This window comes from Mesoplodon mirus (genome assembly GCF_964341445.2).
Source record: "Mesoplodon mirus genome assembly, chromosome: 10".
Lineage (NCBI taxonomy): Eukaryota > Metazoa > Chordata > Mammalia > Artiodactyla > Ziphiidae > Mesoplodon > Mesoplodon mirus.
The window spans coordinates 109,604,935-109,632,549 of NC_138986.1; positions in this window are offsets into that span (position 1 = coordinate 109,604,935).

The following is a 27,615-nucleotide window of genomic DNA, read 5'->3' on the forward strand; positions in this document are numbered from 1 at the left end:
TTGTAAACAAGTTCCACCTTTGAAACACAATCTACATAGAACCACATATACAAGCCTGCACAATGGATGAAGCCAAGGTCTCCTCCATGATTTCCCTTCTGACCACCTTATTGTCTCCTCAACCATAAAAGGTGAACTTGAAACTCAGGACCTTGCCTTGTCGCCAGAAACATCCAAGCTTGGATCAGTCTTTCTAAGACCAGATACTTGCTCTCTGAACTATTAGAGACTTGTCACATACACACAGGTAGAACAGGATTATTTCTATCTACCTGGGGACCTGGAGTCTTTCACATTGCTCCTGTTAAAACTCTCACAACAGCAAAACTTTACCTACAAGGGTTCAAGCTATGACACTCCCAATTTCCACAAACCTCCTCAGCTCTTGTGAGTCACATGCAGCCAATTCCAGGAATTGGAAACATGGTTGTGAGGATGAAACTGACTTTGGGGCTCCCCTTGGATATGGTCTTCCAGACTTACCAAAAGGCCATTAAGAGGACGGTTTACCCCACCTCAGGGAAACCCGAGGCAGTACTTGCAGTCAAGGGCTGGCCATGGCTTCTGAGCTACATCCAAAAAGAATTTCATACTGTACCTGGATCTGCTGAAGCCATTTCTGACTGTCCGAGAGCCAGCATGTACCGCTCCTCAACTGCCTCCATTGTGGATCATCAGTAGGGCTGTCAGATTTAGTAAATAAAAGTACAGGATACCCAGTTAAACTTGAACTTCACATGAATAATAAGTCATTATTTTTAGTATAAGTACATCCTATGAACTATTTGGGGCATACTTATCTTAAAAATATACTTGTTGTTTTTCTGACATTCATATTTATCTAAACAGCCTATATTTTATCTGTCAACCCTACCCTTCAGAAATGATGGAGGCTCATAGAGATCCAGGAGACGCCTCAGCGCCTCCTCAGCTTTTATTTCTACGTCCTGGACAGCGAGCACGTACCTTCTACTCCCAGTCATTGGCTAGAATGGAGGATATTCTCTGTTTTAGAGCTTTTTCTACTTGTCATTGTTATTATCTTCCTTATTTTAAAGGGATGTTTATTTTCTCCCAAACTTAATAGCTCATCCAAAAGTATTTCAAAGTTCATTAGACAAGGGAAATACAACATGGTTCTGAAAAGTGAAGGAAACCGCCTGGTGTTTAGTCAAGAAGTAGTAGGGAGATTGAAAAAGCCAAACTTAATAAGCAAATCTCTCCAAGGGTATTTTCAGAGCTTGATACCCTCCCACACCCTGAAAATATTATTACATCAAGAATGTAGAACTGCTAACCAAATGTAAGGCTCCCATATGATTCTATCAAACTGAGGATGCTTCTTTACTAAGCAGTGAGCACACTTGCTGCCCCAGGGACCTTGGCAGTTGCAACGTAGGGCTCTTCCTTTTGGGCTGGAAACAGCAAGTTTTCCTGTGGTCTACACACTGGCCCCCAAAATACTACACTCCCAATACTTGTCAACTTTAAGTATTTTTCTACATATCTCCATTTTTCTGTTACTATTTGGACTACATCCTAGACTTGACACTACGTAAATTGCATTCAAGAAGCTATTTTTAAAAGTTGGTAGGAAACCTTAAATCTATAGCTTGCAGTCCCTGGCTTACTTTCATCCAGGTGCATAAGGGTTTTCAAAAGTAGTCAGGTTAGTTACCCCATATCAGAGCCCCACGCTTGTGTCACAGGTATAAAAATGGAACATGCTATTTAAGGTTTTAGTTGCCAAATCATCAAGCCTCCCAGACAGAGGCAATAGAGCAAAATGATTACAGAGGCATGGATTTTGATTTGCTCCAGTGTCTTGGGCAAGTCACTTGGCCTCTGTATTTATTTGTACTTATCTGCACTTATCTGTCACTTGGGGGTCATAATTGTACCTGGTCCATGGGTACGTTGTACAAATGATCTGTAAGGTAGTTACAAGAAACCGACACAGAGTAAGCACTCCACAGACATTGGCTATTAGCTATTGGAAATAGTTCTCCGTGAAACAGATGACTTTATCAGTGGATGACACGGTGGGAGACAGTGAATCACAGAATCACAGCATGTTGAAAGTGACCTAGTTCACACTCTTATGTGAAAAGAAGAAAAGTGTGCATGGGTAGAAAATGTCTGAAACTTTACCTAACAAATAGTTCATCATGTTAGCATGGAGGATTAGAATAAATCAGGAAAGGAGGAAAGAAAAACTTGAGTGTCATTCAATTTCTCTATCATTTGTGTTTCTACACTGAGACTCTGAATACACTGGAAGTGCAAATTTTTTTAATGTGGCGGGATAAAGGTTTTCAAGTTTTCCTGATCCATCCATATTATTATCTCAGAATTGCTGGCAGTTCTTGCCATCTTCGGATCTACACCCATGTGAGTCAGTGGGCCATTCTGGACGGAGGAGATAATAGAGCAGAAGTGAAGTGAGAGGAAAGGAGAGAAAAGATGTTCTCTTTTCTCTTCAAAGAGGAAAGGTCTTTGGAATGGGAACAACTCACAACCAAACTTTGGGGAAAGGATGTGATGGAAAACGAGACAAACATCCTACCCCTGTGATGAGAAGGATTCCCTGGGCTGGATGGAGGGAGGTCACAGGTGGCTGGCGAGGAAACCAACTAGCGAGAAACACACACAAGGGCAGAGTAAACACCCTGAGGCCACTCAGCCTGACTCCATGCAAACATATGTCCAGCAGACAGCCCTTCACCTGTGGCTCCCCAGCAAGACAGGTACCTCGGGGGTGCCAACTCATTCTGAGTCCATTATGCCTGGCCATTCATAAACCGCTGTCTAACGTGTGAGGAATAAACTCTCAATGTGTATGAGGAAATTGGGGAAGGAGATTGAAAAGTTACTTAAACGAAAGAAAAGAAGTTCAGGAAGGCAGGATGGTAGAGAGACAAGAAAAAGACCTTAAAAGATAGAAAGGATTTGCCAAAGAAGAGAAAGAAAAAGAAATGATTCCGAATGGGTTAACCTGCAGCTAGGAAGTTAAGGAAGATTATTGATGGGTGAAGACTATGGAATAAAGTGAATAAAATTTATCAGAAGTTGCTGAGAATATGCTAAGCAGCATGATTATCAAATTATGAATTGGCTGCAATGGCATTCTAGGGGAGCACTAGGAAGGGGAAGCAAATGTTCCTGAGATGACAGTAGCAGGTGGAAAGTTGTTTCAGGGGAAGATCAGTCTTGCAGAGGGTGTATCAGAGTAGGGCAAGTGTGAGCAAGCAAGGAAATACTAAGTGTATATGGTTCCTTCACTGAGTGCACCCAGCCCCGTGGTCAGCCTTGAGAACAAGCAGCACTTCAGGTACTGGAGCTACATTTCAGTCATCAAGACTTGAGAAGACACCCTTAACTCAGGTCTTCTCTTCAAACTCCATCGTTCCTTCTTGACCTTCATTTGGCCTCTTCACTTACCCTCAAGCTGTGGACTGAGGCCACAGAGCAAGATGGATCACTAGTGTCCTCCATCCCCGAGAGACTGTGGTTCACATCAGTGGAGCACCAAAGGCAATAACCAAGTAACAGACACAAGAGTGTATGAAGAAGAAGAGATTCTGATAAGGCTTTCTGTGACAGTGTGGGCCAAGTCGGATCTATATGGCTGGTATCACGTGAATTATGAGCAGCCTTAGGGGAGGAGTTCTCAGAAGGCAGAGCCTGGCTCTCTAGAGGCTCTGTGTCCTCAGAGCCCACTCCAAGACCTCAGTTACAGCTTCGGCCCCCAATATCTCTCCCTCTGCCTGCTCACAGTTTTTGAAGTCTTCTTTCCTCCACATTTCTCTTGAGAGGTGGAGGAGGAAGATGAGCTTCAGGCCAGCTCAGACTCCCCTGGGATCCCAGCAGGATGCCTATCATTAACCTCCCACCTTCTAGGAAGCTCCTAAGATCTTCACATTTGGGGCAGTTCTCATTTCAGCTGTGCTTCAAATTGCTGGCTGGAGACGGCCTGTTGGAACGTGGCAAAAAGCAAGTAGCAGTCCTTCGGGCAGCCTGGCCCTTCTCGACTGTCAGACATCTTCAGGGATATTCTAGGAAATGTTGTTTGTTCTAGAGAAGGGAGGGAAACAATCCAATTGTCCAATAATGCTTGAATGGAAAATAAATGATGCTATATGCATGTGATCAAATAATATCAAACAGTCAAAAATCAAAGACCTAGATCTATATGGATTCACGTGGATAAATCTTGAAAACATAATATTGATTGAAAGAAAATAAGATAAAGAATGTTAGATTGTGATAACAGGTATGTAATATTTAAATATTTAAATCAATTCAACATATTGCTTCTATACATAGAGATGCAAGAAAATAAACTTTATCCAAAGAACACATTATTTACATTTAATATGCTCATTTATCTAGGAGACCCAAAAGAACCCACAGATAAACTAGCAGGAACTAATAAGACGGTTCAACAAGGCACACACATACAAGATCAATAAATTTTAGAAGTCAATCAGGCTCTTCTACACTGGCGATAACAAATTAGAAACTGTAAAAGAAAATAAGAAAAAAAGAAGATCTAAAAATAGTCACAAGAGCCATATAAATTATTTAGAGCTAAGCATACGTAGAAGGCAATATAACTAACAAACTGAGTACGAACAGATAAACTCCGCCCAACCCAAGGTTAGGAAAAGACTGTTGTTACTTTATGAGAACAGACCCTCTTCTTACGGAGCAGATCAGTAAGTGAGAGTGAATCAAAGAAACACAGCATTTGAAAAGTCAGCTAGTCCATGCCTCTTGATCGCACATACAGAAGCTGAAGCCCAGATAGGTTGAGTTACTTGCTAAAGGGCCCAATGTCCTGACTCAAGGACTAGCATTTTTCACTCAGTCGCAAGACACAATCAAATGCAGTACCTTGGAAAGAGATGGGGAAAAAATGAAGAAATCAATTATATAGTTCCTCATCTTTAAGTACAGAAAGAGCCGTGACAAAATTACACGTATTGAGGGAAAATTGAAGTGCAGAGTTTAAAATGTCAATAATCCACAGGGAAACTGGAGACCATTTAAAATATTCATATTAAATCTCTCTAGAAAAGACATTAAAAGATCTCCAATCAAGACAAAAGACCTGTATGCAGAAAATTATAAGACACTGATGAAAGAAGTTAAAGATGATACAAATAGATGGAGAGATGTACCATGTTCTTGGATTGGAAGAATCAACATTGTGAAAATGACTCTACTACCCAAAGCAATCTACAGATTCAATGCAATCCCTATCAAACTACCACTGGCATTTTTCACAGAACTAGAACAAAAAATTTCACAATTTGTATGGAAACACAAAAGACCCCGAATAGCCAAAGCAATCTTGAGAACGAAAAATGGAGCTGGAGGAATCAGGCTCCCTGACTTCAGACTATACTACAAGGCTACAGTAATCAAGACAGTATGGTACTGGCACAAAAACAGAAAGATAGATCAATGGAACAGGATAGAAAGCCCAGAGTTAAACCCACGGACATATGGTCACCTTATCTTTGATAAAGGAGGCAGGAATGTACAGTGGAGAAAGGACAGTCTCTTCAATAAGTGGTGCTGGGAAAACTGGATAGGGACATGTAAAAGTATGAGATTAGATCACTCCCTAACACCATACACAAAAATAAGCTCAAAATGGATTAAAGACCTAAATGTAAGGCCAGACACTATCAAACTCTTAGAGGAAAACATAGGCAGGACACTCTATGACATAAATCACAGCAAGATCCTTTTTGACCCACCTCCTAGAGAAATGGAAATAAAGACAAAAATAAACACATGGGACCTAATGAAACTTAAAAGCTTTTGCACAGCAAAGGAAACCATAAACAAGACCAAAAGACAACCCTCAGAATGGGAGAAAATATTTGCAAATGAAGCAACTGACAAAGGATTAATCTCCAAAATTTATAAGCAGCTCATGCAGCTCAATAAGAAAAAAACAAACAACCCAATCCAAAAATGGGCAGAAGACCTAAATAGACATTTCTCCACAGAAGATATACAGAGTGCCAACAAACACATGAAAGGATGCTCAACATCTTTACTCATTAGAGAAATGCAAATCAAAACTACAATGAGATATCATCTCACACCAGTCAGAATGGCCATCATCAAAAAATCTAGAAACAATAAATGCTGGAGAGGGTGTGGAAAAAAGGGAACACTCTTGCACTGCTGGTGGGAATGTGAATTGGTACAACCACTGTGGAGAACGGTATGGAGGTTCCTTAAAAAACTACAAATAGAACTACCATATGACCCAGCAATCCCACTACTAGGCATATACCCTGAGAAAACCATAATTCAAAAAGAGACATGTACCAAAATGTTCATAGCAGCCCTATTTACAATAGCCCGGAGATGGAAACAACCTAAGTGTCCATCATCGGATGAATGGATAAAGAAGATGTGGCACATATATACAATGGAATATTACTCAGCCATAAAAAGAAATGAAATTGAGCTATTTGTAATGAGGTGGATAGACCTAGAGTGTGTCATACAGAGTGAAGTAAGTCAGAAAGAGAAAGACAAATACTGTATGCTAACACATATATATGGAATTTAAGAAAAAAAAAATGTCATGAAGAACATAGGGTTAAGACAGGAATAAAGACACAGACCTACTAGAGAATGGACTTGAGGATATGTGGAGGGGGAAGGGTAAGCTGTGACAAAGTGAAAGAGCGGCATGGACATATATACACTACCAAACGTAAGGTAGATAGCTAGTGGGAAGCAGCCGCATAGCTCAGGGAGATCACCTCGGTGCTTTGTGACCGCCTGGAGGGGTGGGATAGGGAGGATGGGAGGGAGACGCAAAAGGGAGGGGATATGGAAACATATGTATATGTATAACTGATTAAATTTGTTATAAAGCAAAAAAATAAAAAAAAATAAAAAAAAAGATCTCCAATCAAAATGTGAATTTTATAATAGACATGGTATGATACAATTTATAATAGATATGGTATGAACCTTTCTATTTCACGGGAAAGCTTCGGCTGGGAAAAAGGAATTGTTCTTGAAAATGGGGCGTGTGCTACTGCAGACACTGTGCTCAACCTAGGTCCACCGAATGCTCTGATGTCATCACTGAGGTCACAGAATTCCACTGTGCGCCTGGCAACCTTGCAAACATAACAGCCCTGGTGAGCACTAGGCAGTACTGCTGGTTCACTAAGTGGTACAAGTTTTTCAGCCATTTAGGAGACTTGACCATTTTTATTTGTATTGAATCATTTCAACGGATTGCCCAAGAGCCAAGAAGGGCCAACCTGTAGGGAAGAGGAGGAGTTGGACATCTCTTGAGGCATCTTCTAAGGGAGACTTCTAGTTGGTACGATGGAACGGCGACAAAAGAGGAAACATCTGGAAAATGAAGAGTCCCAGGAAACTGCCGAGAACGGTGGAGGTATGTGGGGGGCAACTTGTCTGGGGCACATGGGTTTCTGCCAAACTGAAGCTTCTCCAGGAAGCGGGGGACTGAGAACGTGTCACCTGTGAAGCAGGGAGCGAGAGACCTTGTCTCACTGATGCTGCCGTATCTATCCAGAGGGTCCCTGTGGTGTGAGACGGCACAGAATGGCCAGATGCCCCCTGGGAGATGGGAGGTCAGCTCCGCTGGTCTGAGGACTCTCTCCTGGGGCAGCCGGGCCTGGAGCTTTGTCGGACTCACAGCAGGCTGCATCCTGCTTGCACAGACCTAGACGTGCAGCTTTTCTCAGACCCCGATTTCTCTCTTATTCTCTTGGATCTTTCCCTGGGGTCATGAGGTGGGGGATGTGAAGGACGCAAGGATGCTGAGAGAGACCCATGAGTTGCTTGGCCTCTTTTACCAAAGTGGAAAGAGAAGCCCCATGAGTTGAAGGCCCTGTTGAAAAATATCTTGACAAGTGGAATGCACTTTGAAAGAAGATTGTTTGTCTAGGGATGGTGTCATATTGAAAGCAAGGAGGATTTATTCCTTCAACGGGAAGAATTTCCCAAAGGAGATCAAGGGAAGGGAAGGGTTTTCCAGAGACTGAGACCGCGTGAGCGGGGGTGAGAAATGTCCTCAGGGTCCTGCGGGGAGCTCTGAGAGCCACGGGCCACGTGGTGCCTGCGTGCATTAAATGTAGGCGAGTAGCTTGCCCTGGGAGAGGGGTGGTCACCCCAGAGCTCCAGCTAGAGGCCTCTGCCCCAGATTAGAGCCCAGTAGCTCCTACCAGGCCCAGGGCCCTGGAGACTGTAGGATGGGCCCTGGGAATGGAGCTCTAGACAGCAGGCAGATTTCCAGGCAGTGGCTGGGACAGGCTGGGGAAGGCAATGACTGCCCCTGACCATTCAGAATATTTTGCTCTATGTTCCTGTGTGTGTGTGTGTGAGAGAGTGAGTGTGTGTGTGTGTGTGTGTGCGTGTGTGTGTGTGGTAGTGCAGAGAAGAGCGAGATGAATGGGGGTAGAGTGCTTACCAGATATAACATCTGTGTGGTAAAGTTCTTGTCACCCTGCCTGGAGCTGGCTGACACTCGGCGTACCTAGGAGTGTATACAGAATTCTTGTTAGGGGTGTTTTATGAGACAGTAACTCATACACCCATGTACACTCTGATACACCAAAATATCACACACCCCACATATAACTTCCTTATTAAACCACACACAGCACATGGAGGTATATACACGCATCCCTCCTATACTACGTTCTCATACAACCCACCTGTATCACAATCCTCTCCTCCAACACCAAACGCTGGAGATGAGATATGTATATAGACACACAGACTATATATATAGGACACACACACACACACACACTATATATACATGTATTTCCTCAACTCTTGCACAAACACAGCTAACTTCAGCCATCTCTAAATACCTCTGTAAGAACCAGTCACGTGTCATACACACCACCCTTATAACACATTCTTGAGTAATGCCAGACCCGCTTTGTACAAACCACAGGAAACCACAGTCTCAGTAACCCATGTCAGGATTGCCAGAGAAAATATGGGCTATCCAGTTCAATTTGAATTCCAGATAAACAACAAGTAATTTTTCAGTATCCGTATGTCCCACATATTGTATGGGCCCTACTTACACTAAAACTAAGTCAGGCCAAATACTGCATGGGAATACTTACACTAAAAAATTATTCTGGGTTTATCTGAAACTGAAATTTAACTGGGTGCCTTGTATTCTTGTTCGCTAAGTCTGGCAACCCTTATATACTTACCACCAGCTGATGTATTATATATTTATTGTAGTTTTGTTTAGTGTGTGTCTTCCCCTACTAGAATGTGCAGCGTTACCAAAGACTACAACAATGCAAGAGTGCCGGATACACAGGAGTAGCTGCTTACTGAATCTTGGTGAATGAATGAATGAACACGCACCATAAATACAAGCCACACCATGTAATGAGGAAAAGTTACATGTCCCAGAATTCCTGACTTGTGAACAGAAACCATGCACACAAAGGCCACAGACACAGATAGACACGTCTGCACTGTGCTCCCCATGCCAACCCCACACTTACCACAGACTTAACTGATACACATCACTCACTCTTCCCACACACTCACAGTCACCACCGAGGCCTACATTACCAACTAGACAGTGAGAGAATAAGTATTGATTGGAATTAAATCCTGGAGGATCCACTGGGAACCACACTCTCAACTGTGTGTATTCACTGCACCTGACACGTGTCACACACTCAGTAAATATCGGTGGACAGAGGACTGATGAACCCACCCTGAGCCTTTCATTCCTCCCTCAGGACTCTCGAAGTCACAAGAGGATCCCCCTCGGCTTGGATCCACAGTGGTGGCCCAAGGCTGCAGCTCAGGGGCAGGGGAGGTCTCCTCTGCCTCTAAATACTTCTTCTGTACTTCTACTCTGCGCAAGCTCAGCTACGCTGGTAAGGGCGCGGGGCTCCTCAGGTGAGGGGGTGCTTGGCTGTGAGGCAGGAGGCACACAGATCCCAGGGAGGCTGAGAGGAAATCCAGGGTCATCAGAGGTGATGAGGGCTCTGTGGAGGAGCCTGGGCAGGATGCCTGAGCTGTTCCGAGGGCATGGATGCCAGCTGAGTGTGGGAGTGTGTGTGTGAATACTGCTACTACCATGGTGGGGAAGTCAAGGAGCAGGGGCCGGAAAGGTCTGGGCTTGAGGTGGAGGGAAGAGGGACCAGATTAAGCATCTTCAGAGGAAAATGTAGGCTTTGTCTTTGCCTTTGCTTCCAGAGAAGGACAGAGTTCTACATTATACACCTCCAGCCTGAGAGCAGGACCATCCAGCTCAGGTGTACACAGCTCACACATACACGTGCCCTCCAGGCACAGCCCTTCTCAGTGCACATCAACCCCAAGCACGTGCTCCACAGTACTCTCCTGCACCACAGCCCCATTCCACAAGGAATGCACCACCAATATTCCCAAACTCACACTCCTCGTCGTACACGCATCCAGCCGCATCCCTCACATACTACAGCCCTCACCACCATACTCCACACCCCTGTATATAGACACCGCTCCAGTATCCCCCCCCACGCACATTAAAAGCCCACAGATGACCCCCGATACACCACTCCGTCCTACGGCCAACAGACACCAAGCTCACGACATAGCTATGTCGTGCCAATGTCCCTCTCTCGTCTACCACACCTGCTCCCTCAGCTTCCGGCATGGCCCATGCATGTTATTATGATTTTCATTTCCTTTTTCAGGAATCCGGAGATTTCATCGAGACACTGCCCAGCCTAGACCACCCCTAGCCCAGGATCAGGAAGAAGGAGAGACCGCTTCCCCATCACACTGTGTCTCCTCCTCACCCTCTTCACCCTGTAAGAACTATCTGCACCCAGACAAAGAGGAAAGGGGCATGAAAATATACTACATGCAGGTACAAGTGAACAAGGGTGTCGCTGTCTCCTGGAAGACAAAGAAACCCTTGGAGTTGCCTGAAAAGCAGCTGACGATAGAAGAAGTGACCCTTCCTGAGGATGTGTACGCAGTAGCCACTGACCCCTCTTCTGATGTGTCCACCAAAAGCCTCCTGTCTGACAGTGAGCCCACTGGGGAGGAGAAAGAGTATGAGGAAAGGGCAGAGCCAGGCAGCCCATCAGGGCCACCTGCTGTCGAGGAGAGACCCAGCGCCAAGACAGCGGACTGGATGCTGACCATGGAGACTAGCTTCAGGTGCATGGCTTGCTGCCGGGTCTTCCCCACCTTGGAGATCCTCCAGCAGCACGTGAAGTTCGGCGTCCTGCAGGGCTTCAGCTGCCGTGTCTTTCATCTCAACATGGCCCAGTGGATGGGCAATGTGGAATCCGAGAGCACCCCTGAGGAGGAGGAGAAGGAGGAGGAGGAGGAGGAGGAGGATGAAGAGAAGCAAGAAGAAAAGGAGAATGAGGGAGAGCAGCCCACGGGGGAAGGCCCCAGCCCAAAGAGACCCCGCAGGCAGGGTCTTTTCTCTCCTTTGAGTTCCAAACAGCAACTGAGATTCATGGGACAGAAGATCCTGGAAGACGGTGTGGCCGTCCCTTGGAAGAGGTAAGGCTTGAGGCTGGCAGTCTTCTGAGCCTATGTCACGAGGGCCCAGAGGAGTCTAAGGGAAGGGGCCGCACACATGTGCTGGTTGACCTAATGGCTCTGCAGTTGCATCAAATGGGACACACCCAGCACTAACAAAGGCATTGACCTCTGTTGACGTAAACAAGAAGGTGGAGCCTTTTCCTAGGAGTTTTCTCAGGGTCTGCACGATGGACCTCAACTCTTAGAGGACGTACTGCCAGCAGCTCCTTCTCGGCAGAGAGAGCCAGGAGTGGTCTCAAGAGAGGACAGGGGCCCTTGCAGGACCAGAACTTTGAGGTCTGAGAGCCTTGGGCCTGAGCCGAGATCTCACCCTGACCACTGTACCTAGCCTTCTGTGACAAAGGGGAATAGGAAAGAGAGTCACGTGGAAATGAGGTCCCCCGAGATATGGAAATGTTCCAGAACCTTCGTGGCGTGGTAGTTGATCTGGAGCCAAGCTCACTGTGGTGTGTGTGGCTCTGAGCATTAAGGCAATGCTGGAGGGTAACCCTGACCAGCAGAGCTTGGAGTGCTTCTTGTCTCTTCCTGTTCTACCTCATTTGCTTTATCCCTTCCAGGGAGAAGAAAGGACCCTCGGGAGAGTAGCAGACAGAATGCCGTGGTCTGAAGGAGGATGAAGGGACCGGCACTCAGTCTAACATCATATGACAATAGAAGCGTCCTATGCAATAAAGGGCATTTTCCAAACCTTTCCTGGAGCTTTGATTTCATGACATTTTTCTATCTATGCATCTATCTGTCAGCTACATCTGTATCTTTCAAGGTTTGTGAACAAGCTTTCACATAAGCACTAGAGACGTCCGCCAGCATTTTCCAGAAGAGGCCTGCAAATTGCTGGGGACTCCTCACAAATAGGGAACGGCCACAACCCCTGCCACACAGACTCTGCGCGTGGCCCTCCTGACGTACTCCCACTCTCTCTCTGAATTTCCCAACGTCTGAGATGAGGGTGCTGGCTGGAGGCAATGATCACGTGCAGGCTGAACCTTCTCCAGATTCTGATTCTCTTCCTGGGCCTATCGTCCTCAAGCACAGTTTCCATGTGCCTGGCCACACTGATCTCTCTCCTTCAGTCCTTCCCTCCCTCCCTCTCCTGCCCCCCAGTGCAGAGAATACTTTTTTGCATTTGAGACGACATTTATTTTTTGTTCACAGAATTCTCACCTGTTTTACTGTGGCCTCCGTTGTGAACATTCCAAAGCTGAGAATTTTCTTTTTTTCTCCCTCATTTCTGCTGAGTCTTTACCTTCCTAATGCAGTGAGCTCACAGTGCCTAGCTGACTGGATGAGGAAAAAAAATCCAGGGAGCAAAGAGAAATAATAAAAGAATATATCAGTTAATTTTTCATAGTGTTATCCAACTACATATTTTTAAAATTTTGGAATAATATTAGGAAACTTCTCTTTATAAAAAACTGAATTATTGGGCTTCCCTGGTGGAGCGGTAGTTAAGAATATGCCTGCGAATGCAGGGGACATGGGTTCGAGCCCTGGTCTGGGAAGATCCCACGTGCCACGGAGTAACTAAGCCCACGCGCCACAACTACTGAGCCTGCGCTCTAGAGCCCGTGTGCCACATCAACCGAGCCCACGTGCCACGACTACGGAAGCCTGCGTGCCTAGAGCCCATGCTCCGCAACAAGAGAAGCCACTGCAATGAGAAGCCCGTGCACCACAGCCAAGAGGAGCCCCGGCGCACTGCAACTAGAGAACACCCGCTAGCAGCAACAAAGACCCAATGCAGCCCAAAATAAATTAATTAATTTAAAAAAATTGAATTAGTTTCAAGGGTACAATGTATAAAAGTACAATAAAAGCCCCCCTTCATAACCCCCCAACCCCACTCTCAAGATGGAATAGATATGCTGTGATACAATTTATAGTCGTAGTACTACTACTCCTCCCACTGCATCCGAAATCCTCTGAGCCAGGTGCAGCAGCTTCATTTCACAATGCTAGGACCCGCCACAAGACAGATGATAATCCCTTTGGACATTTCAAGGAGCGGCACCAGGGGAACAGTACCTGGGAAATGCCACTGACAGCTCAGAATATCCATGGCATTTCTAGAGCCTCGGCACTGCTCTCGCTCTGGGAATGAAGGTCCAAAAAGCACATCGGAGAATGTTCATAGTTGTAAACAAGCTCCACCTTTGAAACACAATCTACATAGAACCACATATACAAGCCTGCACAATGGATGAAGCCAAGGTCTCCTCCATGATTTCCCTTCTGACCACCTTATTGTCTCCTCAACCATAAAAGGTGAACTTGAAACTCAGGACCTTGCCTTGTCGCCAGAAACATCCAAGCTTGGATCAGTCTTTCTAAGACCAGATACTTGCTCTCTGAACTATTAGAGACTTGTCACATACACACAGGTAGAACAGGATTATTTCTATCTACCTGGGGACCTGGAGTCTTTCACATTGCTCCTGTTAAAACTCTCACAACAGCAAAACTTTACCTACAAGGGTTCAAGCTATGACACTCCCAATTTCCACAAACCTCCTCAGCTCTTGTGAGTCACATGCAGCCAATTCCAGGAATTGGAAACATGGTTGTGAGGATGAAACTGACTTTGGGGCTCCCCTTGGATATGGTCTTCCAGACTTACCAAAAGGCCATTAAGAGGACGGTTTACCCCACCTCAGGGAAACCCGAGGCAGTACTTGCAGTCAAGGGCTGGCCATGGCTTCTGAGCTACATCCAAAAAGAATTTCATACTGTACCTGGATCTGCTGAAGCCATTTCTGACTGTCCGAGAGCCAGCATGTACCGCTCCTCAACTGCCTCCATTGTGGATCATCAGTAGGGCTGTCAGATTTAGTAAATAAAAGTACAGGATACCCAGTTAAACTTGAACTTCACATGAATAATAAGTCATTATTTTTAGTATAAGTACATCCTATGAACTATTTGGGGCATACTTATCTTAAAAATATACTTGTTTTTCTGACATTCATATTTATCTAAACAGCCTATATTTTATCTGTCAACCCTACCCTTCAGAAATGATGGAGGCTCATAGAGATCCAGGAGACGCCTCAGCGCCTCCTCAGCTTTTATTTCTACGTCCTGGACAGCGAGCACGTACCTTCCACTCCCAGTCATTGGCTAGAATGGAGGATATTCTCTGTTTTAGAGCTTTTTCTACTTGTCATTGTTATTATCTTCCTTATTTTAAAGAGATGTTTATTTTCTCCCAAACTTAATAGCTCATCCAAAAGTATTTCAAAGTTCATTAGACAAGGGAAAAACAACATGGTTCTGAAAAGTGAAGGAAACCGCCTGGTGTTTAGTCAAGAAGTAGTAGGGAGATTGAAAAAGCCAAACTTAATAAGCAAATCTCTCCAAGGGTATTTTCAGAGCTTGATACCCTCCCACACCCTGAAAATATTATTACATCAAGAATGTAGAACTGCTAACCAAATGTAAGGCTCCCATATGATTCTATCAAACTGAGGATGCTTCTTTACTAAGCAGTGAGCACACTTGCTGCCCCAGGGACCTTGGCAGTTGCAACGTAGGGCTCTTCCCTTTGGGATGGAAACAGCAAGTTTTCCTGTGGTCTACACACTGGCCCCCAAAATACTACACTCCCAATACTTGTCAACTTTAAGTATTTTTCTACATATCTCCATTTTTCTGTTACTATTTGGACTACATCCTAGACTTGACACTACGTAAATTGCATTCAAGAAGCTATTTTTAAAAGTTGGTAGGAAACCTTAAATCTATAGCTTGCAGTCCCTGGCTTACTTTCATCCAGGTGCATAAGGGTTTTCAAAAGTAGTCAGGTTAGTTACCCCATATCACAGCCCCACGCTTGTGTCACAGGTATAAAAATGGAACATGCTATTTAAGGTTTTAGTTGCCAAATCATCAAGCCTCCCAGACAGAGGCAATAGAGCAAAATGATTACAGAGGCATGGATTTTGATTTGCTCCAGTGTCTTGGGCAAGTCACTTGGCCTCTGTATTTATTTGTACTTATCTGCACTTATCTGTCACTTGGGGGTCATAATTGTACCTGGTCCATGGGTACGTTGTACAAATGATCTGTAAGGTAGTTACAAGAAACCGACACAGAGTAAGCACTCCACAGACATTGGCTATTAGCTATTGGAAATAGTTCTCCGTGAAACAGATGACTTTATCAGTGGATGACACGGTGGGAGACAGTGAATCACAGAATCACAGCATGTTGAAAGTGACCTAGTTCACACTCTTATGTGAAAAGAAGAAAAGTGTACATGGGTAGAAAATGTCTGAAACTTTACCTAACAAATAGTTCATCATGTTAGCATGGAGGATTAGAATAAATCAGGAAAGGAGGAAAGAAAAACTTGAGTGTCATTCAATTTCTCTATCATTTGTGTTTCTACACTGAGACTCTGAATACACTGGAAGTGCAAATTTTTTTAATGTGGCGGGATAAAGGTTTTCAAGTTTTCCTGATCCATCCATATTATTATCTCAGAATTGCTGGCAGTTCTTGCCATCTTCGGATCTACACCCATGTGAGTCAGTGGGCCATTCTGGACGGAGGAGATAATAGAGCAGAAGTGAAGTGAGAGGAAAGGAGAGAAAAGATGTTCTCTTTTCTCTTCAAAGAGGAAAGGTCTTTGGAATGGGAACAACTCACAACCAAACTTTGGGGAAAGGATGTGATGGAAAACGAGACAAACATCTTACCCCTGTGATGAGAAGGATTCCCTGGGCTGGATGGAGGGAGGTCACAGGTGGCTGGCGAGGAAACCAACTAGCGAGAAACACACACAAGGGCAGAGTAAACACCCTGAGGCCACTCAGCCTGACTCCATGCAAACATATGTCCAGCAGACAGCCCTTCACCTGTGGCTCCCCAGCAAGACAGGTACCTCGGGGGTGCCAACTCATTCTGAGTCCATTATGCCTGGCCATTCATAAACCGCTGTCTAACGTGTGAGGAATAAACTCTCAATGTGTATGAGGAAATTGGGGAAGGAGATTGAAAAGTTACTTAAACGAAAGAAAAGAAGTTCAGGAAGGCAGGATGGTAGAGAGACAAGAAAAAGACCTTAAAAGATAGAAAGGATTTGCCAAAGAAGAGAAAGAAAAAGAAATGATTCCGAATGGGTTAACCTGCAGCTAGGAAGTTAAGGAAGATTATTGATGGGTGAAGACTATGGAATAAAGTGAATAAAATTTATCAGAAGTTGCTGAGAATATGCTAAGCAGCATGATTATCAAATTATGAATTGGCTGCAATGGCATTCTAGGGGAGCACTAGGAAGGGGAAGCAAATGTTCCTGAGATGACAGTAGCAGGTGGAAAGTTGTTTCAGGGGAAGATCAGTCTTGCAGAGGGTGTATCAGAGTAGGGCAAGTGTGAGCAAGCAAGGAAATACTAAGTGTATATGGTTCCTTCACTGAGTGCACCCAGCCCCGTGGTCAGCCTTGAGAACAAGCAGCACTTCAGGTACTGGAGCTACATTTCAGTCATCAAGACTTGAGAAGACACCCTTAACTCAGGTCTTCTCTTCAAACTCCATCGTTCCTTCTTGACCTTCATTTGGCCTCTTCACTTACCCTCAAGCTGTGGACTGAGGCCACAGAGCAAGATGGATCACTAGTGTCCTCCATCCCCGAGAGACTGTGGTTCACATCAGTGGAGCACCAAAGGCAATAACCAAGTAACAGACACAAGAGTGTATGAAGAAGAAGAGATTCTGATAAGGCTTTCTGTGACAGTGTGGGCCAAGTCGGATCTATATGGCTGGTATCACGTGAATTATGAGCAGCCTTAGGGGAGAAGTTCTCAGAAGGCTGAGCCTGGCTCTCTAGAGGCTCTGTGTCCTCAGAGCCCACTCCAAGACCTCAGTTACAGCTTCGGCCCCCAATATCTCTCCCTCTGCCTGCTCACAGTTTTTGAAGTCTTCTTTCCTCCACATTTCTCTTGAGAGGTGGAGGAGGAAGATGAGCTTCAGGCCAGCTCAGACTCCCCTGGGATCCCAGCAGGATGCCTATCATTAACCTCCCACCTTCTAGGAAGCTCCTAAGATCTTCACATTTGGGGCAGTTCTCATTTCAGCTGTGCTTCAAATTGCTGGCTGGAGGCGGCCTGTTGGAACGTGGCAAAAAGCAAGTAGCAGTCCTTCGGGCAGCCTGGCCCTTCTCGACTGTCAGACATCTTCAGGGATATTCTAGGAAATGTTGTTTGTTCTAGAGAAGGGAGGGAAACAATCCAATTGTCCAATAATGCTTGAATGGAAAATAAATGATGCTATATGCATGTGATCAAATAATATCAAACAGTCAAAAATCAAAGACCTAGATCTATATGGATTCACGTGGATAAATCTTGAAAACATAATATTGATTGAAAGAAAATAAGATAAAGAATGTTAGATTGTGATAACAGGTATGTAATATTTAAATATTTAAATCAATTCAACATATTGCTTCTATACATAGAGATGCAAGAAAATAAACTTTATCCAAAGAACACATTATTTACATTTAATATGCTCATTTATCTAGGAGACCCAAAAGAACCCACAGATAAACTAGCAGGAACTAATAAGACGGTTCAACAAGGCACACACATACAAGATCAATAAATTTTAGAAGTCAATCAGGCTCCTCTACACTGGCGATAACAAATTAGAAACTGTAAAAGAAAATAAGAAAAAAAGAAGATCTAAAAATAGTCACAAGAGCCATATAAATTATTTAGAGCTAAGCATACGTAGAAGGCAATATAACTAACAAACTGAGTACGAACAGATAAACTCCGCCCAACCCAAGGTTAGGAAAAGACTGTTGTTACTTTATGAGAACAGACCCTCTTCTTACGGAGCAGATCAGTAAGTGAGAGTGAATCAAAGAAACACAGCATTTGAAAAGTCAGCTAGTCCAAGCCTCTTGATCGCACATACAGAAGCTGAAGCCCAGATAGGTTGAGTTACTTGCTAAAGGGCCCAATGTCCTGACTCAAGGACTAGCATTTTTCACTCAGTCGCAAGACACAATCAAATGCAGTACCTTGGAAAGAGATGGGGAAAAAATGAAGAAATCAATTATATAGTTCCTCATCTTTAAGTACAGAAAGAGCCGTGACAAAATTACACGTATTGAGGGAAAATTGAAGTGCAGAGTTTAAAATGTCAATAATCCACAGGGAAACTGGAGACCATTTAAAATATTCATATTAAATCTCTCTAGAAAAGACATTAAAAGATCTCCAATCAAGACAAAAGACCTGTATGCAGAAAATTATAAGACACTGATGAAAGAAATTAAAGATGATACAAATAGATGGAGAGATGTACCATGTTCTTGGATTGGAAGAATCAACATTGTGAAAATGACTCTACTACCCAAAGCAATCTACAGATTCAATGCAATCCCTATCAAACTACCACTGGCATTTTTCACAGAACTAGAACAAAAAATTTCACAATTTGTATGGAAACACAAAAGACCCCGAATAGCCAAAGCAATCTTGAGAACGAAAAATGGAGCTGGAGGAATCAGGCTCCCTGACTTCAGACTATACTACAAGGCTACAGTAATCAAGACAGTATGGTACTGGCACAAAAACAGAAAGATAGATCAATGGAACAGGATAGAAAGCCCAGAGTTAAACCCACGGACATATGGTCACCTTATCTTTGATAAAGGAGGCAGGAATGTACAGTGGAGAAAGGACAGTCTCTTCAATAAGTGGTGCTGGGAAAACTGGATAGGGACATGTAAAAGTATGAGATTAGATCACTCCCTAACACCATACACAAAAATAAGCTCAAAATGGATTAAAGACCTAAATGTAAGGCCAGACACTATCAAACTCTTAGAGGAAAACATAGGCAGGACACTCTATGACATAAATCACAGCAAGATCCTTTTTGACCCACCTCCTAGAGAAATGGAAATAAAGACAAAAATAAACACATGGGACCTAATGAAACTTAAAAGCTTTTGCACAGCAAAGGAAACCATAAACAAGACCAAAAGACAACCCTCAGAATGGGAGAAAATATTTGCAAATGAAGCAACTGACAAAGGATTAATCTCCAAAATTTATAAGCAGCTCATGCAGCTCAATAAGAAAAAAACAAACAACCCAATCCAAAAATGGGCAGAAGACCTAAATAGACATTTCTCCACAGAAGATATACAGAGTGCCAACAAACACATGAAAGGATGCTCAACATCTTTACTCATTAGAGAAATGCAAATCAAAACTACAATGAGATATCATCTCACACCAGTCAGAATGGCCATCATCAAAAAATCTAGAAACAATAAATGCTGGAGAGGGTGTGGAAAAAAGGGAACACTCTTGCACTGCTGGTGGGAATGTGAATTGGTACAACCACTGTGGAGAACGGTATGGAGGTTCCTTAAAAAACTACAAATAGAACTACCATATGACCCAGCAATCCCACTACTAGGCATATACCCTGAGAAAACCATAATTCAAAAAGAGACATGTACCAAAATGTTCATAGCAGCCCTATTTACAATAGCCCGGAGATGGAAACAACCTAAGTGTCCATCATCGGATGAATGGATAAAGAAGATGTGGCACATATATACAATGGAATATTACTCAGCCATAAAAAGAAATGAAATTGAGCTATTTGTAATGAGGTGGATAGACCTAGAGTGTGTCATACAGAGTGAAGTAAGTCAGAAAGAGAAAGACAAATACTGTATGCTAACACATATATATGGAATTTAAGAAAAAAAAAATGTCATGAAGAACATAGGGTTAAGACAGGAATAAAGACACAGACCTACTAGAGAATGGACTTGAGGATATGTGGAGGGGGAAGGGTAAGCTGTGACAAAGTGAAAGAGCGGCATGGACATATATACACTACCAAACGTAAGGTAGATAGCTAGTGGGAAGCAGCCGCATAGCTCAGGGAGATCACCTCGGTGCTTTGTGACCGCCTGGAGGGGTGGGATAGGGAGGATGGGAGGGAGACGCAAAAGGGAGGGGATATGGAAACATATGTATATGTATAACTGATTAAATTTGTTATAAAGCAAAAAAATAAAAAGAATAAAAAAAAAAGATCTCCAATCAAAATGTGAATTTTATAATAGACATGGTATGATACAATTTATAATAGATATGGTATGAACCTTTCTATTTCACGGGAAAGCTTCGGCTGGGAAAAAGGAATTGTTCTTGAAAATGGGGCGTGTGCTACTGCAGACACTGTGCTCAACCTAGGTCCACCGAATGCTCTGATGTCATCACTGAGGTCACAGAATTCCACTGTGCGCCTGGCAACCTTGCAAACATAACAGCCCTGGTGAGCACTAGGCAGTACTGCTGGTTCACTAAGTGGTACAAGTTTTTCAGCCATTTAGGAGACTTGACCATTTTTATTTGTATTGAATCATTTCAACGGATTGCCCAAGAGCCAAGAAGGGCCAACCTGTAGGGAAGAGGAGGAGTTGGACATCTCTTGAGGCATCTTCTAAGGGAGACTTCTAGTTGGTACGATGGAACGGCGACAAAAGAGGAAACATCTGGAAAATGAAGAGTCCCAGGAAACTGCCGAGAACGGTGGAGGTATGTGGGGGGCAACTTGTCTGGGGCACATGGGTTTCTGCCAAACTGAAGCTTCTCCAGGAAGCGGGGGACTGAGAACGTGTCACCTGTGAAGCAGGGAGCGAGAGACCTTGTCTCACTGATGCTGCCGTATCTATCCAGAGGGTCCCTGTGGTGTGAGACGGCACAGAATGGCCAGATGCCCCCTGGGAGATGGGAGGTCAGCTCCGCTGGTCTGAGGACTCTCTCCTGGGGCAGCCGGGCCTGGAGCTTTGTCGGACTCACAGCAGGCTGCATCCTGCTTGCACAGACCTAGAGGTGCAGCTTTTCTCAGACCCCAATTTCTCTCTTATTCTCTTGGATCTTTCCCTGGGGTCATGAGGTGGGGGATGTGAAGGACGCAAGGATGCTGAGAGAGACCCATGAGTTGCTTGGCCTCTTTTACCAAAGTGGAAAGAGAAGCCCCATGAGTTGAAGGCCCTGTTGAAAAATATCTTGACAAGTGGAATGCACTTTGAAAGAAGATTGTTTGTCTAGGGATGGTGTCATATTGAAAGCAAGGAGGATTTATTCCTTCAACGGGAAGAATTTCCCAAAGGAGATCAAGGGAAGGGAAGGGTTTTCCAGAGACTGAGACCGCGTGAGCGGGGGTGAGAAATGTCCTCAGGGTCCTGCGGGGAGCTCTGAGAGCCACGGGCCACGTGGTGCCTGCGTGCATTAAATGTAGGCGAGTAGCTTGCCCTGGGAGAGGGGTGGTCACCCCAGAGCTCCAGCTAGAGGCCTCTGCCCCAGATTAGAGCCCAGTAGCTCCTACCAGGCCCAGGGCCCTGGAGACTGTAGGATGGGCCCTGGGAATGGAGCTCTAGACAGCAGGCAGATTTCCAGGCAGTGGCTGGGACAGGCTGGGGAAGGCAATGACTGCCCCTGACCATTCAGAATATTTTGCTCTATGTTCCTGTGTGTGTGTGTGTGAGAGAGTGAGTGTGTGTGTGTGTGTGTGTGCGTGTGTGTGTGTGGTAGTGCAGAGAAGAGCGAGATGAATGGGTGTAGAGTGCTTACCAGATATAACATCTGTGTGGTAAAGTTCTTGTCACCCTGCCTGGAGCTGGCTGACACTCGGCGTACCTAGGAGTGTATACAGAATTCTTGTTAGGGGTGTTTTATGAGACAGTAACTCATACACCCATGTACACTCTGATACAGCAAAAATATCACACACCCCTCATATAACTTCCTTATTAAACCACACACAGCACATGGAGGTATATACACGCATCCCTCCTATACTACGTTCTCATACAACCCACCTGTATCACAATCCTCTCCTCCAACACCAAACGCTGGAGATGAGATATGTATATAGACACACACACTATATATATAGGACACACACACACACACACACTATATATACATGTATTTCCTCAACTCTTGCACAAACACAGCTAACTTCAGCCATCTCTAAATACCTCTGTAAGAACCAGTCACGTGTCATACACACCACCCTTATAACACATTCTTGAGTAATGCCAGACCCGCTTTGTACAAACCACAGGAAACCACAGTCTCAGTAACCCATGTCAGGATTGCCAGAGAAAATATGGGCTATCCAGTTCAATTTGAATTCCAGATAAACAACAAGTAATTTTTCAGTATCCGTATGTCCCACATATTGTATGGGCCCTACTTACACTAAAACTAAGTCAGGCCAAATACTGCATGGGAATACTTACACTAAAAAATTATTCTGGGTTTATCTGAAACTGAAATTTAACTGGGTGCCTTGTATTCTTGTTCGCTAAGTCTGGCAACCCTTATATACTTACCACCAGCTGATGTATTATATATTTATTGTAGTTTTGTTTAGTGTGTGTCTTCCCCTACTAGAATGTGCAGCGTTACCAAAGACTACAACAATGCAAGAGTGCCGGATACACAGGAGTAGCTGCTTACTGAATCTTGGTGAATGAATGAATGAACACGCACCATAAATACAAGCCACACCATGTAATGAGGAAAAGTTACATGTCCCAGAATTCCTGACTTGTGAACAGAAACCATGCACACAAAGGCCACAGACACAGATAGACACGTCTGCACTGTGCTCCCCATGCCAACCCCACACTTACCACAGACTTAACTGATACACATCACTCACTCTTCCCACACACTCACAGTCACCACCGAGGCCTACATTACCAACTAGACAGTGAGAGAATAAGTATTGATTGGAATTAAATCCTGGAGGATCCACTGGGAACCACACTCTCAACTGTGTGTATTCACTGCACCTGACACGTGTCACACACTCAGTAAATATCGGTGGACAGAGGACTGATGAACCCACCCTGAGCCTTTCATTCCTCCCTCAGGACTCTCGAAGTCACAAGAGGATCCCCCTCGGCTTGGATCCACAGTGGTGGCCCAAGGCTGCAGCTCAGGGGCAGGGGAGGTCTCCTCTGCCTCTAAATACTTCTTCTGTACTTCTACTCTGCGCAAGCTCAGCTATGCTGGTAAGGGCGCGGGGCTCCTCAGGTGAGGGGGTGCTTGGCTGTGAGGCAGGAGGCACACAGATCCCAGGGAGGCTGAGAGGAAATCCAGGGTCATCAGAGGTGATGAGGGCTCTGTGGAGGAGCCTGGGCAGGATGCCTGAGCTGTTCCGAGGGCATGGATGCCAGCTGAGTGTGGGAGTGTGTGTGTGAATACTGCTACTACCATGGTGGGGAAGTCAAGGAGCAGGGGCCGGAAAGGTCTGGGCTTGAGGTGGAGGGAAGAGGGACCAGATTAAGCATCTTCAGAGGAAAATGTAGGCTTTGTCTTTGCCTTTGCTTCCAGAGAAGGACAGAGTTCTGCATTATACACCTCCAGCCTGAGAGCAGGACCATCCAGCTCAGGTGTACACAGCTCACACATACACGTGCCCTCCAGGCACAGCCCTTCTCAGTGCACATCAACCCCAAGCACGTGCTCCACAGTACTCTCCTGCACCACAGCCCCATTCCACAAGGAATGCACCACCGATATTCCCAAACTCACACTCCTCGTCGTACACGCATCCAGCCGCATCCCTCACATACTACAGCCCTCACCACCATACTCCACACCCCTGTATATAGACACCGCTCCAGTATCCCCCGCCACGCACATTAAAAGCCCCCAGATGACACCCGATACACCACTCCGTCCTACGGCCAACAGACACCAAGCTCACGACATAGCTATGTCGTGCCAATGTCCCTCTCTCGTCTACCACACCTGCTCCCTCAGCTTCCGGCATGGCCCATGCATGTTATTATGATTTTCATTTCCTTTTTCAGGAATCCGGAGATTTCATCGAGACACTGCCCAGCCTAGACCACCCCTAGCCCAGGATCAGGAAGAAGGAGAGACCGCTTCCCCATCACACTGTGTCTCCTCCTCACCCTCTTCACCCTGTAAGAACTATCTGCACCCAGACAAAGAGGAAAGGGGCATGAAAATATACTACATGCAGGTACAAGTGAACAAGGGTGTCGCTGTCTCCTGGAAGACAAAGAAACCCTTGGGGTTGCCTGAAAAGCAGCTGACGATAGAAGAAGTGACCCTTCCTGAGGATGTGTGCGCAGTAGCCACTGACCCCTCTTCTGATGTGTCCACCAAAAGCCTCCTGTCTGACAGTGAGCCCACTGGGGAGGAGAAAGAGTATGAGGAAAGGGCAGAGCCAGGCAGCCCATCAGGGCCACCTGCTGTCGAGGAGAGACCCAGCGCCAAGACAGCGGACTGGATGCTGACCATGGAGACTAGCTTCAGGTGCATGGCTTGCTGCCGGGTCTTCCCCACCTTGGAGATCCTCCAGCAGCACGTGAAGTTCGGCGTCCTGCAGGGCTTCAGCTGCCGTGTCTTTCATCTCAACATGGCCCAGTGGATGGGCAATGTGGAATCCGAGAGCACCCCTGAGGAGGAGGAGGAGGAGGAGGAGGAGGAGGAGGAGGAGGAGGAGGATGAAGAGAAGCAAGAAGAAAAGGAGAATGAGGGAGAGCAGCCCACGGGGGAAGGCCCCAGCCCAAAGAGACCCCGCAGGCAGGGTCTTTTCTCTCCTTTGAGTTCCAAACAGCAACTGAGATTCATGGGACAGAAGATCCTGGAAGACGGTGTGGCCGTCCCTTGGAAGAGGTAAGGCTTGAGGCTGGCAGTCTTCTGAGCCTATGTCACGAGGGCCCAGAGGAGTCTAAGGGAAGGGGCCGCACACATGTGCTGGTTGACCTAATGGCTCTGCAGTTGCATCAAATGGGACACACCCAGCACTAACAAAGGCATTGACCTCTGTTGACGTAAACAAGAAGGTGGAGCCTTTTCCTAGGAGTTTTCTCAGGGTCTGCACGATGGACCTCAACTCTTAGAGGACGTACTGCCAGCAGCTCCTTCTCGGCAGAGAGAGCCAGGAGTGGTCTCAAGAGAGGACAGGGGCCCTTGCAGGACCAGAACTTTGAGGTCTGAGAGCCTTGGGCCTGAGCCGAGATCTCACCCTGACCACTGGACCTAGCCTTCTGTGACAAAGGGGAATAGGAAAGAGAGTCACGTGGAAATGAGGTCCCCCGAGATATGGAAATGTTCCAGAACCTTCGTGGCGTGGTAGTTGATCTGGAGCCAAGCTCACTGTGGTGTGTGTGGCTCTGAGCATTAAGGCAATGCTGGAGGGTAACCCTGACCAGCAGAGCTTGGAGTGCTTCTTGTCTCTTCCTGTTCTACCTCATTTGCTTTATCCCTTCCAGGGAGAAGAAAGGACCCTCGGGAGAGTAGCAGACAGAATGCCGTGGTCTGAAGGAGGATGAAGGGACCGGCACTCAGTCTAACATCATATGACAATAGAAGCGTCCTATGCAATAAAGGGCATTTTCCAAACCTTTCCTGGAGCTTTGATTTAATGACATTTTTCTATCTATGCATCTATCTGTCAGCTACATCTGTATCTTTCAAGGTTTGTGAACAAGCTTTCACATAAGCACTAGAGACGTCCGCCAGCATTTTCCAGAAGAGGCCTGCAAATTGCTGGGGACTCCTCACAAATAGGGAACGGCCACAACCCCTGCCACACAGACTCTGCGCGTGGCCCTCCTGACGTACTCCCACTCTCTCTCTGAATTTCCCAACGTCTGAGATGAGGGTGCTGGCTGGAGGCAATGATCACGTGCAGGCTGAACCTTCTCCAGATTCTGATTCTCTTCCTGGGCCTATCGTCCTCAAGCACAGTTTCCATGTGCCTGGCCACACTGATCTCTCTCCTTCAGTCCTTCCCTCCCTCCCTCTCCTGCCTCCCAGTGCAGAGAATACTTTTTTGCATTTGAGACGACATTTATTTTTTGTTCACAGAATTCTCACCTGTTTTACTGTGGCCTCCGTTGTGAACATTCCAAAGCTGAGAATTTTCTTTTTTTCTCCCTCATTTCTGCTGAGTCTTTACCTTCCTAATGCAGTGAGCTCACAGTGCCTAGCTGACTGGATGAGGAAAAAAAATCCAGGGAGCAAAGAGAAATAATAAAAGAATATATCAGTTAATTTTTCATAGTGTTATCCAACTACATAGTTTTAAAATTTTGGAATAATATTAGGAAACTTCTCTTTATAAAAAACTGAATTATTGGGCTTCCCTGGTGGAGCGGTAGTTAAGAATATGCCTGCGAATGCAGGGAACATGGGTTCGAGCCCTGGTCTGGGAAGATCCCACGTGCCACGTATTAACTAAGCCCACGCGCCACAACTACTGAGCCTGTGCTCTAGAGCCCGTGTGCCACATCAACCGAGCCCACGTGCCACGACTACGGAAGCCTGCGTGCCTAGAGCCCATGCTCTGCAACAAGAGAAGCCACTGCAATGAGAAGCCCGTGCACCACAGCCAAGAGGAGCCCCGGCGCACTGCAACTAGAGAACACCCGCTAGCAGCAACAAAGACCCAATGCAGCCCAAAATAAATTAATTAATTTAAAAAAATTGAATTAGTTTCAAGGGTACAATGTATAAAAGTACAATAAAAGCCCCCCTTCATAACCCCCCAACCCCACTCTCAAGATGGAATAGATATGCTGTGATACAATTTATAGTCGTAGTACTACTACTCCTCCCACCGCATCCGAAATCCTCTGAGCCAGGTGCAGCAGCTTCATTTCACAATGCTAGGACCCGCCACAAGACAGATGATAATCCCTTTGGACATTTCAAGGAGCGGCACCAGGGGAACAGTACCTGGGAAATGCCACTGACAGCTCAGAATATCCATGGCATTTCTAGAGCCTCGGCACTGCTCTCGCTCTGGGAATGAAGGTCCAAAAAGTACATCGGAGAATGTTCATAGTTGTAAACAAGCTCCACCTTTGAAACACAATCTACATAGAACCACATATACAAGCCTGCACAATGGATGAAGCCAAGGTCTCCTCCATGATTTCCCTTCTGACCACCTTATTGTCTCCTCAACCAT